We start from the raw sequence: 17,112 nt of genomic DNA, 5'->3' as shown, positions 1-17,112 counted from the left end.
CAGTAACTCTTCAAGCCAATCAAGTCCACCGTCATTGGGATTGATTGATCACTGTTTCGATTCAATGCTTTAATGTAGTCTGTATGGTCAGCAAAGAACTTATGACCACTCTTCAGTACACAGAGGGCGAAGATGTGATGATTCCTCATGGCTTTCATTACATCCCTTGCCAAACGTTCAGTTCTGTCCATGATTGAACCATGAGGAATATATACTCTCTCCTGATCATTTGAGTAATGTTTAGGGATGCAAAACAAATCGAGGTCATAGTCTTGTTCATCATCGGTGATCAACACACAGTCAGCCACCGCCATCCGCCATCGGGCTTTGACCCCGGGTTCAGGTCCCAACACTCCCGGTCCGCATGCGCAGTGTGACCGCATTTTATTAGCTGGTCGCCATGTTCAAAGCCGCTCGCAGCTGCATTGTTAAAAGATGGCTGCTGCGGCTGTTGCGCGTGAATTCCCGCGATCGGGAATGCCACAATGGCTGGCTCCGTGACCCTACCGACATGAGCCCACGACCCACCCACGGGTCATGACCCCCACTTTGAAAATGTCTGCTCTAGACCCATTCCAAGGCCAGCACATCTTTCCTTAGATAGGGGGCCCAACACTGCTCACAATACTCCAAATGGGGCTTGATCAGAGCTTTATACAGCCTCAGAAGTCCATCCCTGCTCTTGTATTCTAGCCCTCTCGACATGAATGCCAACATTACATTCCAAAATGCCGACTGAACCTGCACATCAAGCTGAAGAGAATCGTGAACTAGGACTCCTAAGTCCCTTTGTACTTCTGATTTCCTAAGCCTTTTCCCATTTAGAAAATAGTCTATGATACGTTGCATCCTAAAGCTACGTGAGCAGCTGTTGAGGTACAAAGAGCTGAGCTGTATCCAATGGATTATTTTCCCCATGTCACAAAGGCTATAACTTGGGGCTATAAATCATTCCACTGGAACATATCCTTTCCTACTGTTGAATGTAGGAGGAAAAAAATGAATAACTTAATCACTTCATGAATAGTGTCGAATTACCAGTCAAACAAGCAAATAGATTATTAAACATTATAGACAAAATAAAAGATTATAAGTCGGCGGAGCTCCTGCTTGAACTCGGCAGTGCATTAGTCAGACTGCACCTTGGTGCTTGACCCAATTTTGGTCATGGAGTGGAAAAAGGAAGATGTCTGAGCTAACAGGGCAATGCAGAGCAGAACGACGAGACTATCCCTGACAGAGGAAAACTAATAATTGGCTTTGCAACGTGTAACTGGGTCAGGTAAGTAAAATAAATGAAAGATGAACTTGCATTTATGTAGCCCCTTTCATGAATCTGGGATCCCTTGGAGCACCGTGGAGCCAATTAAATATTTCTGATGTATTCGCCACTGCTGTGTCGGCAGTGTGACAGTCAATTTGCACACAGCAACCTCCCACATTCAGCACGGTGATAATGACCACATTGGTCCAGGACACTGGAGAGAGTTTCCCTGTCCTTCTTGGAAATAGTGAAATGGGATCATGTACATTCACCCAATTGGTCACCCAATTCCTGTGAATTGACCAAGGTGAATGTATTTGCACATTCAATAATCACCAAGGAAGTTATTGATGGAAGACAAAGTCGAGTAAATGGCTCACATTGTGACGTTACCTTGCAGTTAGAACATAGAACAGTACAGCACAGAACAGGCCCTTCGGCCCTCCATGTTGTGCCGAGCAATGATCACCCTACTCAAACCCACATATCCACCCTATACCCAACCCAACCCTTAACCTTACTTTTTTAGGACACTACGGGCAATTTAGCATGGCCAATCCACCTAACCCGCGCATCTTTAGACTGTGGGAGGAAACCGGAGCACCCGGAGGAAACCCACGCACACACGAGGAGGACGTGCAGACTCCGCACAGACAGTGACCCAGCCGGGAATCGAACCTGGGACCCTGGAGCTGTGAAGCATTTATGCTAACCACCATGCTACCGTGCTACCGTATCTGAGGGCAAGTTGTTTAGTGAATAAGCTGAATGTGGTGTGGTCGAGTGGAGTAAATCTAGTATCTGATAGTTCATCTCATTTGTATAATTCGTTTGCCAATTTTGAGATTGCAGCCCCTTCAACAGGTAGTCCTGCACAAATACAAATGTGCATCCAGGGCCGGTCCAAGGTACCGGCAACCCGGGCAGTCGCCCGGGGCGCCATGTGCTAGGGGGCGCCAGAGACTCGGGTCCCGCGCATGCGCAGTTGGGCCGGTGCCAACCAGCGCATGCGCGGTGGCTGCCCTCCCCCAGGGCGGCCCATTCGCCCCCCTCCGACCTCCGTCCGCCCCCCCCCCGGCCCCGCCCCCGGTCATCTCGGCTCGGCCCACCCCCCCTCGGCCCCCCCCTCCCCTCGTCCCGCCCCCCCTCGGCCTCGGGCCCGCCCCCCCCTCGGCCCCGGGCTCGGCCCCCCCTCCCCTCGGCCCCCCCCTCCCCTCGGCCCCCCCCTCCCCTCGGCCCCGCCCTTCGGCCCTCTGCCCCCCCCCCTCACCCCCCCCCCCTCGACCCCGCCCCCTCGCCCCCCCGAAGGGCGCCGAAGTTCAGCTTGCCCAGGGCCCCAGCAACCCTAGGGCCGGCGCTGTGTGTATCCTAAATCTTGTACAGGATAACCTCTGAGCTACATGATGTAAAACAACTATTAGCCTTCCCCCTGTATTGTCTCATTGTTCTTACTTGCATTGCTTTGTTAGCTTAACTGTCTTTCTTTGGAATTGGGCACAGCACCACACAGCTGTGACTAATGCACTGCCGAGTTCAAGTTTGAATCTTGTTAGACATCCTACCGCAGGTTCCCCAGTTGGCTCGGCCTTGAATTTAATCTCTGATGTGCGTCAAGCTACTTAATCTCATCCATACTATAGTTATATTGCAGTGATGATGGCTCACTGTGATCTTGAGGCCTGTGTGCTTAAATGGTCAGCTTTAACTATTTCCAGTTCCAAGTATGGTCTTGCATGATGGAGTTGCTACCCTGTTTTGAGAAGATCAAGTAAACTAAATCAAATAAACCGAGGGATAAATTAACGGGGTGCTGTCTTAAACAAATCACAAATGAAACTTAAAACACTAGACCAAAACAGGAGTAAGAGGGTTGGTAATGCGCCTCAGTCCCCAGGGTGACTTGACCATGCTGGTGGACACCGTGCGCTCCCTCTCCAGGGGCACCCAGCCAGAAAAATAGCCACAGTAGAGAGACAGTCACTCGGGTCGGCTACTGCCTGGACCTGTTGATAATGTGGTTGTTACCACTATGCGGGTTAGCTGTTTACATGCTCTGTTCCAGATCGCTCCCTGGCCATGTGACTGCACACAGCACATTGTGCACGGTGCCACTCTGCAGTCCCATATTTATCCCTTGCTCTGCCATGCATCTTACATTATGATGCGCGCAGGCACACGTCACCACATCAGCAAGAATGTGGGAACTCAGAAAAGTGGTGCTGGACTAGGAAGGTGAATGCATAGCGAAGCTTTATGTTCGTAGCTGCAATCCAGTGACCCGACCAACATCCCCAAAGCTACATTCTCTGGTCATTCATTCATTTATTTGTTCTTTATCGTTCTTTACTGTGTGGAAAAAAGGCTGCCCACGTAACAATCGTGACTACGCTCCAAAAGTAATTAGTGCTGAAGACACGTGGACAGATGAGCAGTGGTGATGGACAGGTAAAGGCTATCTGGTCCGCCCAGCTTGTCTCACACAGTTGGAAGTCTTTAAGCAGCAGAAAAAGACCCACCCCACACAAAATATGAAAAGTGCTAAATAAATGTGAATTCACATTTCCTTGCTGGCTCACAAGTTTGTTTGGATGTTGGGAGATAACATGAACATATCTGTCTGCATTAATCTTGGAAAGGAGGAAAATTGGGTATGGAGAGGGCTCGGGCTCCAGTTTGAAACACGGGTGTGAGAGGCAAGAGTCTGGGGTGAGGGGAGAAGTTTGTGGTGTGTCATTTCATGCAAAGTTCTGATCAAGTCTGTTTGCAGACTTCTCCTACTTAGCCCGTCGACTAATTTCCATTTAATTGTCTTCCCTCTTGTAAAACTGTTACTGTAAATTATTTTGTTCAGTTCTTACAGATTTATTTTTTCCAACCCAAAACAGACTGGTTTCATCCTGTCAGAATTCCCTAAATCAACACTGTTGGGCGTCTTAGGAGATTTGGCTCTGAATGATTGAGTTACATGTGAAGACGATTCCCACTGAGGTTACCTGATCTCCAGAATACCATCAATAAGGTGTGTCGAGTAAGTGGAAATTTATCTTTTCAAATGTATTTTATTCCAAACATATGGGAAAAACAGTAACATATACAACACCACCAACTCGCAGACCACAGTTTGCACAATGTTTCCCCTCTTACCCCCTACCCCCCCTCCCCCACCCCCCGCGACGAACAGTTCCTCAAACATTGTCACGACCAGCCCCCAGCGTGTCTCGATGCCCTCCTCTGACTCCCTCAACTTAAGTTTAATTTGGTCCGTTCGGAGAAAGTCAAGTCCCGCAGCCAGGCCGCCACCCCTGGCGGTGTATCCGACCTCCGATTCAGCAAGGTCCTTCGCCGGGGAATTAGAGAGACAAAGGCCTCGCCATCGGCCCTCTTCCTCTCAAGCAGCTCCGGCATTACCGACACACCAAAGATTGCCGCCATTGGGACCGGCCTGACCTCCACCCCCACAATCTCAGATAACGTCCGAAACACCACTTCCCAATAACTCTCTAACTTCCCGCAACCCAGAACACGTGGACATGATTCGCCCACCCTCGCCCTCACTTCTCACACTCATCAGCCACTCCTGGAAGAACTCACTCATCCTCGCCCGGGTCATATGTACCCTATGCACCACCTTGAACTGAATCAAGCTCATCGTCACGCAAGAAGAGATTGAATTCACCCTCACCACTGTCTCTCACCACAGTCCCCAGCCTATTGCCCCCCCAACTCCTCCTCTCATTTGTTCTTGCCACCTGCAGCAACTCCCCCCAACCGCCCATATATATCCTCAAATCTTACCCTCTCCCGACTCATCCTGGAACCACAGTTGCTCCAATCGGGTATACTCCGGTAACCTGGGAAACCTCCTCCACTCTTTCTGCACAAAGTCCCTCGCTTGCATGTATCTAAATTCACTCGAACCTCTCCCTCAACTCATCCAGACCTGCAAACTGCCCTTCCAAATACACATCCCTCGCCCTCACCAGTCCCGCCTCCCTCCACTTTCTGTACATCCCATCCATTTCCCCTGGCTTAAACCTATAGTTTCCACACAGCAGCATCAACACCGACATCCCTTCCAACTTGGTGTCCCTGATTCCACACTCAAACCATCAAGGGGCTGGTTTAGCACACAGCTAATAGCTGGCTTTGAAAGCAGACCCAGGCAGGCCAGCAGCACGGTTCAATTCCCGTACCAGCCTCCCCGAATAGGCGCCGGAATGTGGCGACTAGGGGCTTTTCACAGTAACTTTAATGAAGCCTACTCGTGACAATAAGCAATTTTCATTTCATTTTTTTTTCACCTGTGCCACCGGGCTCCCATATACTTCCTCGGAGCTAGCAGCAGTGGAGCCGTCACCAAAGCCCACAAATTAGATCCCTTACAGGTCTCCTCCATTTTGACCACCCCCACCCCCCCTCGCCTTCTTCACGTTCGCTGCCCAACAATAGTGGAGCAGGTTCGGGAGCATCAACCCCGCTTTCTGCCTTTGCCTCTGTAGCAGAGGCCTCTTTACATTCGGCACTTTCCCCATCCATATAAATTCCAAAATCACTGTCTCCAATTTCCGGAAGAAGGCCTTTGGGAGAAAGAACGAGAGGGTCTGGAAAACGAACAGGAGCCTTGGCAGCACACCTCCTCACATTTGTTCTTGCCACCTGCAGCAACTCCCCCCAACCGCCCATATATATCCTCAAATCTTACCCTCTCCCGACTCATCCTGGAACCACAGTTGCTCCAATCGGGTATACTCCGGTAACCTGGGAAACCTCCTCCACTCTTTCTGCGCAAAGTCCCTCGCTTGCATGTATCTAAATTCACTCGAATCTCTCCCTCAACTCATCCAGACCTGCAAACTGCCCTTCCAAATACACGTTCAAATGGCAGTGCATTTTTACCACCTGACTCCTCCCTGCCAGAGCCAGGTACAATGCATTCCATCTCTTAAAGTTCCCCCGTAATCTCCTCCACCAACGTTGTCCAGTTTCACCTGTGCATCATAGCCCATTCAGCGTCACCTGAATTCCTAAGGACCTGAACCTTTCCCTCGCTACTTTAAATGGCAACATCCGCAGGTTGGCCCCCCCGATCCGTCACATTCACTGGAAACACATTCTCTTCCCGACATTTAACTTCTACCCAGAGAAGGCCCCGAAACTCTCCAAAATTCCCATGATCCTACCCATACTTTCCAACAGGTCCGACACGAACAGCAACAGATCATCCATATACAACGACAGCCAGTGCTCCCTGCTCCACCTCACAATCCCGTGCCAATTTACAAACCCCCTAAGGGCCATCGCCAAGGGCTCAATCGGCAGCGCGAACACCAATGATGAGAACGGACGCCCCTGTCTCGTTCCCTGCACAGCCCAAGCTCTGTGCACTCATCCCATTTGGACATACACTTGCCACCAAGGCTACATATAACAGACACACCCACGCCACAAACTTCGGGCCAAACCCAAGATCTCAAATAAATACCTCCGCTCCACCGATCAAAAGCCTTGTCTGCATCCATAGACACAGTGATCTCCGGCACCTGCCCCACTGATGGTCATAACCATATTTAACACCCTCTTGATGTCACTGGAGACTGCCTGCCCTACACAAAACCCATTTGATCCTCCGCTACCACTCCTGGCACACATCCCTCCATTCTCCCCGCCACCAACATAGCCAGCACTTTCACTCCTGTGTCCGTGTCTCTGACAGGTCCCCCTTCTCCAACGCCTCACCAAACATCCCCAACAAATGTGGTGTCAACTCTTGTCGCGAACGCCTTTTAAAACTCCGTCTGGCCCTGGCGCGTTCCCCGACTTCATCCCCCTAATACTGTCAATCACCTCCCTCAGTCCCAGCGGCTCCTCCGACGTCTGCCTCCTCTCTTCCTCCAGCCATGGAAACTCCAACCCATCCAGAAATCATCCCATATCCCCTTCCTCTCCACCCGGCCCGCCCCTGAACAGCTTCTTGTAGTGCCCCTTGAACACCTCATTTATCCTCCCTGGCTCTGACACTACCTCTCCCTTTCTCTGTTCACACACTTGAAAGTTTGCTGTGTGCCGCCTGCCTCCTCAACTGATGGGCCGGCATATGGCTCGCCTTGTATGTGGCAATTTCTAATTTGACTTCATTGTGATTTGTCTGAATGTCGACCAGCTGCTCCCTCGCAAGGAATCCTGTTCTGTGCGTGTATTACCTCGTCTCTGTTTCACCTGATCTCCTCTTCGTCTCTCCCTCCCTTGGTCTTTGGCCGACTTTGATATTTCAGCTGCATCCTCTATTGCACCAAGACAGCCTTCACATGACTTGTATCATTCTAAAATGATGTTTTTAAGATGACCTCAATTTGCTTCACAGGCTCGGACTTTCTGACTATTATAATTATGAAAGTTGGCAGTCACTAGTTTGGGATTGGGAATTTCCTGGAATCTAATCCTATTGTGTGCCAGGAATGTTGAAGGGAAAATCCCAGCTGCATTCTCTGCATGAATGACCTTCTTTTCAAAAGAAAGGCATTTTGAATCAACTCCTATTCCTCCACAAGGTATCTTCTCTTGTTTTGTTTCTGTTTGCTCCCTTCACCCAGCTTTCCGCAAATTATCATTGTCAGCTGTTATTCCTCTGCGTGCGGTGACTTCAGACGTTTATCTACGCTAAGATCGTCCCGCATTTAACGATAATGATTTGGGGACACAGAACAAACCATCCAACTCGAGGCTTTGAAACTGTTGTTAATCTGCAGTGGGAGCTGAGACCAGGGGGCGGGGGGAGGGGGAGGGGGAGGGGAGAGGAGAGTTGGTCGGGTGGGGAGGGGGCTTTTAATGTTCACAAAATGCGCCTTTTCAGTTGGCTTTCTGGAACAGGCCTCCAGCAAATAGCTCCATGGCCTCAAACAGTTGGAAGCTGGACAGAGTACGATGAGGAGAAACTGTTCCCTCCGGTAAAAGGATGGAGAGGAGGGCACAGATTTGAAGTGATTCTCAAAAGAAGCAGAGGTGATGTCAGTACAGACACGATGGGCCGAATGGCCGCCTTCTGCAGTGTCAGCAGTTCTGTGGTCAGCCATTTAGCCATTAAAAATAACGCGAGTATTTAAAGGGGTCTCGCAACAATTAACATTTAGTTGAAGATGTGTGGCCCACTTTGCTGCTGCAGTGCCTCACTGGGGGTCCCATCCCATTCCTTTGGGAAATCCTGACCAATATAAAGGTGAAGGAAAAAGTGCAAGTTTTAGGACTTCAGCAAAAGTTAAATTTTCCCCTGCTTTCTGCCGGTTAACCTATGCAAATAAAAAAAACAAAAAATTCGAAATGAGAAATGAATCCAACAATTGTTAGATCTCCCAATAATTTCAAATGGAGAGTATTTTTGGAGCCGTGGGCTTGATTTTTTTAATCAAGTATAAACATAAATTCCCCACACAGCTACAGTTCTATATATAACACTTAATAACTTTCCTTTCTGCTCTTTCAATTTGATAACAACATCCAATAAAACCAGGAAAACCCTTTTAACAAAACAGTAGGTTTGAATTCTTTACAGAAAACAGGTATCATTTTTAAATTATCAAGTGACCTGTACACCTTTTAACATATATAGAGAGAGGAGCTTTCTTTGTCTGAATCCAGCTTCCAACTGTGTAAATCCAAAGTAAAACTCAGAGCCACAGCCCTGCTCCCTGCTCGAAATGAAAGTAAAAGCCAGAGCCACAGCCCAGCTCCACCCACACAATGACATCACTGAAGTGCTGACTATATTCTGGTTTTGTTAAACACACCTTTGGTTGAACAATACTAGCATAGATGTTGATTATTTGTGCCATGCAACGTGTGAGTATTTGCTTTAACAATTACTTTGACATGTCTAGATCGATTGAGTTAAGTGAATCTTGTGGCTAGGAATTGTCAATGACTGTATTCAAATGAAGAAAAAATGCATTAACTAAATCGTTTTGTCTTTTCACAACCTCAAATGTAATTTTTAAAGCCTAATATTGAGATCCATGTTTGCAATACCATAAAACCAAGACTCCTGTTGTTTAACTCTTCATTTCCAGTACCCTGTGTGCAATAGGCTTCTCATTCACTTGATTAAAATAAAATAAATGTAGGGGCAGCACGGTAGCATGGTGGTTAGCATAAATGCTTCACAGCTCCAGGGTCCCAGGTTCGATTCCCGGCTGGGTCACTGTCTGTGTGGAGTCTGCACGTCCTCCCCGTGTGTGCGTGGGTTTCCTCCGGGTGCTCCGGTTTCCTCCCACAGTCCAAAGTTGTGCGGGTTAGGTGGATTGGCCATGCTAAATTGCCCGTAGTGTCCTAATAGTAAGGTTAAGGGGGGGAGTTGTTGGGTTACGGGTATAGTTTATAGGGTATAGGGTATAGGGTACAGCCTAGGGGCTGGTTTAGCTCACAAGGCTAAATCGCTGGTTTATAAAGCAGACCAAGCAGGCCAGCAGCACGGTTCGATTCCCGTACCAGCCTCCCCGGACAGGCGCCGGAATGTGGCGACTAGGGGCTTTTCACAGTAACTTCATTGAAGCCTACTCGTGACAATAAGCGATTTTCATTTCATTTCATAGGGTGGATGCGTGGGTTTGGGTAGGGTGATCATTGCTCGGCACAACATCGAGGGCCGAAGGGCCTGTTCTGTGCTGTACTGTTCTATGTTCTATGTTCTAAATAGTTAACGTCCAGACAGATTGAAATAATCTTATAAATGATCAGTGAGAGCTTAATTTACACAATTTGCCTGACTTCTTGAAGAAGGCAACTTTGTCACATTCAAACTGTATAAATCTCGAGTCAGAATGCAGCTTGAATACTTTGCCCAGTTCTGGTCACCAAGACGCAAAGGAGGAATTTAAGCCCTAGAGGTATTTTAGAGAAGAGTCATGAGGCTAATCTCCTCCAAAGCCAAAGAAAATTTAGTCTCTCTTTCTCGCTCTCCTGTTCTCTCTTTCTCTCTTTTTTTCCCTCTCTCACTTTTTCTCTCTCTCTCACATTTTTCTCTCTCTCTCTGTCTTTTCTCTATCTTTTCTCTCTCTTGCTTTTTTTTTCTCTCTCTCTCTCTCACCTTTTCTCTCTCTCACTTTTTCTCTCTCTGTCGAGCTTAAAAGTCTTAAAACGAGGCGCTGAGAAATATCTTAAAGCAATGAATGAGGGATTAGTAGTGGGTAGGTAGATCTGCACTAACACTTCAAACAAAATTGTTTCTCTACTCAGTCGTAACAAGCAAATTTATGGCTAACGTTAGACAGTCTTTGGGTAGCAAAACAGATCAACATGCGGCATGGACCCCTGGGTAAAATTTACAGCAGTGAAACCCTTGGAATTGTTGAAGTAGTTGACTTATGTGTGAAGGTATTTCTGTCAAACACTTGATTCATGGTGGGAAATTACTTAGAACATGGTACATAGAATCCCTACAGTGCAGAAGAAGGCCATTTGGCCCATCAAATCTGCACTGGCTCTTCGAAAGAACACTCCACCCAGGTCCACTCTCCCATCCACCCCGTCCTATCCTCCTAACCTAATCTGTACATCCCTGGACATTAAGGGGCAATTTAGCATGGCCAATCTGCCGAACCTGCACATCATTGGACTGTGGGAGGAAACTGGGGCAACCGGAGGAAACCCACGCAGACATGTTGAGAATGTGCAAACGCCACACAGGCAGAGCCACTGTGCCATCATCCTGTCCTCCCACCAATATTGCACCCTGGTACCATACAACTCGAAGCACTCTGTCCAGGTACAAACAAATTTTGGAAGGAAAAATTCTGTAAGCTAAACTGTGCTGCCGGAGGCTTTTCAATCCATAAGCAACAGCTTCACATGTTCGTCATTGCACTTCACTGAAATCCTGGTGTTTGAGCTGCTTTTGCAAATCCTAATGTACAAGCTCGTCTGCGCTCACCATTAGCATCTTCGGAGAAAAATACCAAGGACGTACCGCTGCCAACTTCGACATGTGGTTTGTATTTTGCAATGAGGATGATTGAATATCTCGTAATGCTGGAGTTACTTTTGGTGCCAGCGTCTCACTGGGACATGTGCTGTGGTGAGAAATGCAATGTCGAGCACTCTGGCTGCTGACCTGACCTGACCTCTTGTTGCCCGTAAGCGATTGGCACATGTGTGTTTCTTTTTTTTAATTTTATTTGTTTTGGCTTTGCAGGGAGCTGCCTTCCTTTATCTTCCCTGATCGCCCTGCCAACACCCGCATTGTTTAATTGGCAAAGAGTCCAGGGGCAGTCGAGCGTGCCATTGTAAAGCTTTCCCACATTTTGCTCCAAGATACGTTGCGGGTACTGCTCCGGTTATTTCTCAGACTTACCTGTACCCGATAACCCTATTTTAAAAAAAAAAATGAGAGCGTAAGTCACAAGTTGTAACATCTCGTTATCCACCGCACAGCAACTTGGTGTTTATCTCACATGATGGTTGAATAAGAATGGAAAATAAAACAACAAGACTTGGCAATATCGATGTAATTTACACCAGTTTGAGTTTTCAGACCCGCATGTGGTTTGATGAATCATTTCCTGATTCTCAGGCACTGCTAGTGCAGCAACCCTGTGTCTCGGATATGCCCGGGCTAGTTTCTGCTGAAGTCCCACCGATTCTCTGGGAAGCTAGGGAGGAGATTGCTGAGCCTTTGGCTTTGATCTTTAAGTCATCTTTGTCTACAGGAATAGTGCCAGAGGCCTGGAGGATAGCAAATGTTGTCCCCTTGTACAAGAAGGGGAGTAGAGATAACCCCGGTAACTATAGACCAGTGAGCCTTACTTCTGTTGTGGGAAAAGTCTTGGAAAGGTTTATAAGAGTAAGGACGTATAATCATCTGGAAAGGAATAATTTGATTAGAGATAGTCAACATGGTTTAGTGAAGGGTAGGTCGTGCCTCACAAACCTCATTGAGTTCTTCGAGAAGGTGACCAAACAGGTGGATGAGGGTAAAGCAGTTGATGTGGTGTATATGGATTTCAGTAAAGCGTTTGATAAGGTTCCCCACGGTAGGCTATTGCAGAAAATACAGAGGCATGGGATTCAGGGTGATTTAGCAGTTTGGATCAGAAATTGGCTTGCTGATAGAAGACAAAGACTGGTGGTTGATGGGAAATGCTCTGACTGGTGTCCAGTTACTAGTGGTGTGCCACAAGGATCTGTTTTGGGGCCGTTGCTGTTTGTCATTTTTATAAATGACCTGGAGGAGGGCGTAGAAGGATGGGTGAGCAAATTTGCAGATGACACTAAAGTCGGTGGAGTTGTGGACAGTGCAGAAGGATGTTACAAGTTACAGAGGGACATAGATAAGCTGCAGAGCTAGGCTGTCAGGTGGCAAATGGAGTTTGATGCAGAAAAGTGTGAGGTGATTCATTTTGGAAGGAATAACAGAAAGGCAGAGTACTGGGCTAATGGTAAGATTCTTGGTAGTGTGGACGAGCAGAGAGATCTCGGTGTCCATGTCCATAGATCCCTGAAAGTTGCTACCCAGGTTGAGAGGGTTGTTAAGAAGGCGTAAGAAGGTTGTTAAGAAAAGCTAAGGTGTGTTAGCTTTTATTGGTAGAGGAATTGAGTTTCGGAGCCATGAGGTCATTTTGCAGTTGTACAAAACTCTGGTGCGGCCACATTTGGAGTATTGTGAGCAGTTCTGGTCGCCACATTATAGGAAGGATGTGGAAGCATTGGAAAGGGTACAGAGGAGATTTACAAGAATGTTGCCTGGTATGGAGGGAAGATCATATGTTAAGGCTGAAGGACTTGAGAGAAGAAGGTTAAGAGGGGACTTAATTGAGGCATACAAGATGATCAGAGGATTAGATAGGGTGGACATCGAGAGCCTTTTTCCTCGGATGGTGATGTCCAGCATGAGGGGACATAGCTTTAAATTGAGGGGAGATAGATATAGGACAGATGTCAGAGGTAGGTTCTTTACCCAGAGTAGTAAGGGCGTGGAATGCCCTGCCTGCAACAGTAGTGGACTCGCCAACATTAAACGCATTCAAATGGTCATTGGATAGGCATATGGACGATAAGGGAATAGTGTAGAGGGACATTAGAAGGGTTTCACAGGACGGTGCAACATCGTGGGCCTGTACTGTGCTGTAATGTTCTATGTTCTATGATTATTAAAGATCCAGGTGTTTGCTCACGTGCCGTCAAAAGCAATCGAAAGATTCCACACCTGAGCCTTCCATTGGCTTAACTGGTCGAGATAGTGGGTAGCTGAGAAGCTCCCAACCAAGAATGCCCTACTGTCAGATTCCCAGGCTCGTGGTACGTTAGCGGATCTTGGGTAGGTTGGTAAACCGTCTGCGCAGTGGACGCCCACACCCATAAGTTGAAGTGGTCAACCAAGGTTCTCATATCTGACAGCTACATGTGCTGGAAGTTCAGTGAAAACGCAGTTGACTTGGCTGCTGATGCTCCCTGTCAATAAATAGCTAAATGGGTGGAGTACGGAAGGCCAACTGACTCCTGTGGAACTGTACTGCGGCAAGAAGCCAATAAAGGGAGGGGGATGATAAGTTGAACCGCTTGCAAGCTCAGAGTCAAGGGATAAGTCACTTGCTGCAAGACAGGGACATTAGCATCCCAGTGGCTTTTATAACTGGGAGTGGAACCCTGGCTCAATAAATCATATATTTTAAAAAATAAAATGTGGAGCAACAGAATCACAATATTATTAATTAATTTTGACAAAAAGAAAAAAACATTTACTAAACATGGAAAAATTATATTGTAATATAACACTCCTTTACTCCTTTAGCTTAACAGATACACACAGGTTTAAAGATTAATGTGGATTACAAAGTACATCTTGAGCTACAATGGTCTAGTTAAGACACAAAAGTCCCTTTTAAGTACAGAAGAAGATTGTGGTAAGATACAGTCATAGATTTTCATAGAATTTACAGTGTAGAAGGAGGCCATTCAGCCCTTCGAGTCTGCACCGGCTCTTGGAAAGAGCACCCTACCCAAGGTCAACACCTCCACTCCATCCCCACAATCCAGTAACCCCACCCAACACTAAGGGCAATTTTGGACACTAAGGGCAATTTAGCATGGCCAATCCACCTAACCTGCACATCTTTGTGACTGTGGGAGGAAACCGGAGCACCCGGAGGAAACCCACGCACACACGGGGAGGATGTGCAGACTCCGCACAGACAGTGACCCAAGCCGGAATCGAACCTGGGACCCTGGAGCTGTGAAGCGATTGTGCTAACCACAATGCTACCGTGCTGAACCCCCCCAAAGCCCCCCAGATAATTCTTATACCCTGAGCCACATTATCTCACTGAATTCCGGATTCCACACCTGTTCAAATTCTGCTTTCTAAAGTCACACTCTCAAATCTTTTAAATGATGCTTTCCCTCCGCTGCTTCCATCGAGGGTTCGCTCTCGGGTTTGACATCTCTCCTTTCAGATTTCCTTTGTCTTAAACACTTTTATTCAAACTCCAAGGTCCAGCCTCCGATTTCCACAATTATTTCAAATAGTGTCTCCCAAACGGTAGTAATTTCTTGCAAGCCGTGGCACTGCAGATATCTTTCAGGCCTCTCTCGATCCAAAGCCGTTTCAACTTTCCGTGACTTTACTGAATAGTAATTTGTTCTGATTCCCAGTCCCCTCTGTTCCGTTAACTTCAGACTGCTTAAAAACTTCTCTTTGTTTCTCTAGTTCCCTAAACGAGCGGGACTTTATGTTTCTTAAGCATTATCCCATAGTATGGCTTTTCTTCTAGCAAGGCTGAGAGAGATGTTCCCACTTTAGCCTTCTAAAGCCAATTACTTCAACAGGGCTGTGAGAGCTGCCTTCTCCCTCACTACCTATCTCCGTTTGCAGTCAAATTAGCTAAACTAAAATTTAAAAGCTTCTCTATCTTACAAGGCCCCAGCTGCTAAGCAACGCCCGCATACTCTGCTGGCCTATTCATTATTCACGCCGTAGCCCTCTCTAAGCACAATAGAAACACAGCTGGATCTTAACCAACCCTCACACATATGAACATATTTGTCCAAGATGAATTTAAGGTTCGACCCTTCCATGCACACAAACATTAAATTAAATCCACTTAAAACCATACCTTATTTCTAATGTTTACCAATACAAATATAAATCCCTTAAAAACGACCTTTGTTTTCCTAACCGGGAGTTATTCTGAATCATGGACCACTGTCATTTATATTAACGATGTATGATTTGGTAGCAACACATTGGGTGATCTGGCCTCACCTTGGGCTTGTTTCTCGGCAGCAGAAGGTCGCAAGCATGAACAGCCGGAAGATCCCATCCATCATTTCTTAGCTTGGTACCAAGGGGAGATGCTGAGGTGAATAATATTGAATGGTAGATAAGGGCATGAGTGAGAATGCAATAGCGGGGTTATGCTGGTCGATGAGGAAGGATGGGAGGAAGCTTGAGTGGATCATCCATGCTTATACATTTTATGCAGTTAAAAATTACATGGCAGACTTCCAGTGACGGGGATGTGCTGAACCGACGGATGGAAGATGGCTCCTAGGAAATGGAATTTAGGCACTTTTAAAATAGTCCACCAGAACCGAGGAGAGAAAAAAAAGGCATCCCCCTCATCACCCTCTAAAAACGAAGATAGAAAATATTATATAAATCCCATAAATCCCTGAAAGTTGCCACCCAGGTTAATAGGGCTGTTAAGAAGTCATATGGTGTGCTAGCCTTTATAAGCAGGGGGATTGAGTTTCGGAGCCACAAGGTCATGCTGCAGCTGTACATAACTCTGGTGCGGCCGCTCCTGGAGTACTGCGTGCAGTTCTGGTCACCACATTATAGGAAGGATGTGGAAGCTTTGGAAAGGGTTCAGAGGAGATTTACTAGGATGTTGCCTGGTATGGAGGGAAGGTCTTACGAGGACAGGCTCAGGGAATTGAGGTTGTTTTTGTTAGAGAGGAGAAGGCTGAGAGGTGACTTAATAGAGACATATAAGATAGTCAGAGGGTTAGATAGGGTGGACAGTGAGAGTCTTTTTCCTCGGATGGTGATGACCAACACGAGGGGACATAGCTTTAAATTGAGGGGTGATAGATATAGGACAGATGTCAGAGGCAGTTTCTTTACTCAGAGAGTAGTAGGGGTGTGGAACGCCCTGCCTGCAACAGTAGTAGACTCGCCAACTTTAAGGGCATTTAAGTGGTCACTGGATAGACATATGGATGAAAATGGAATAGTGTAGATCAGATAGCCTTCAGATGGTTTCACAGGTCGGCGCAACATCGAGGGCCGAAGGGCCCGTACTGCGCTGTAGTGTTCTATGTTCTATGTTCTATTAACCGAAATGGCGAACAACCAGAGGCCGCAAGGAAATGAGAGGCAACAGAAACCTGGAGAAAACGGTGAGCGAGATGACGAACCCGCGAGGTGAGGAAGTTCGGGCCGCACCTGAAGGAGAGCGGCCAACAAGCCGTGCAAAAATACCTCTCCCCTCGCCGGAGGGCGGTTGGAGGAAGTTCCTCACCAGAGGGGGTGAGGGTGGAGCCGTGCCCAAAAGTGCCAGAACTCTTTATAGGGGGGGATGAGAGGGGGGGGGAGGAGGATGCCCTAGACTTTGCCCCCTATTCACCTGCTGATGAATTCTGCCCGCTGGCGATCAGCAGCACCACCCAAAGCTGGCAGACTGCTGGCTGTCCTGTCAGAATAAATACGGGAAGCTCACCGCGACTGATTTATCTCCATGTAATGTATGTGTCATGATACAACCTTGCTATGTATGATGGGGAAAAACTGATAAAGAAAGGATTCTATATCATAAAAATAAAGGGAAGAGGGTTTAGGTTTTGGAAGTTATTTCTAACGTTTG

At 47.2% G+C, this 17,112-nt stretch overlaps 1 protein-coding gene across 11 annotated transcripts in view; it reads left to right on the top strand.

The window, feature by feature from the left end:
- Nucleotides 1-17,112, top strand: part of rassf4a (Ras association domain family member 4a) — a 299,412-nt gene that overhangs the window by 17,511 nt on the left and 264,789 nt on the right. For 8 of the 11 annotated variants that reach the window (XM_038782769.1, XM_038782778.1, XM_038782765.1 and 5 more), the window contains one exon: nt 4,150-4,292. The gene's annotated coding sequence lies outside the window, so the exon portion shown is untranslated. The remainder of the gene's footprint in view (nt 1-4,149; nt 4,293-17,112) is intronic. The other 3 variants (XM_038782775.1, XM_038782776.1, XM_038782774.1) reach the window with 1 other exon arrangement.

Source organism: Scyliorhinus canicula, chromosome 22 (assembly GCF_902713615.1).
Source record: "Scyliorhinus canicula chromosome 22, sScyCan1.1, whole genome shotgun sequence".
Taxonomy (NCBI): Eukaryota; Metazoa; Chordata; class Chondrichthyes; order Carcharhiniformes; family Scyliorhinidae; genus Scyliorhinus; species Scyliorhinus canicula.
This window is presented reverse-complemented; position numbering and strand designations above follow the sequence as displayed.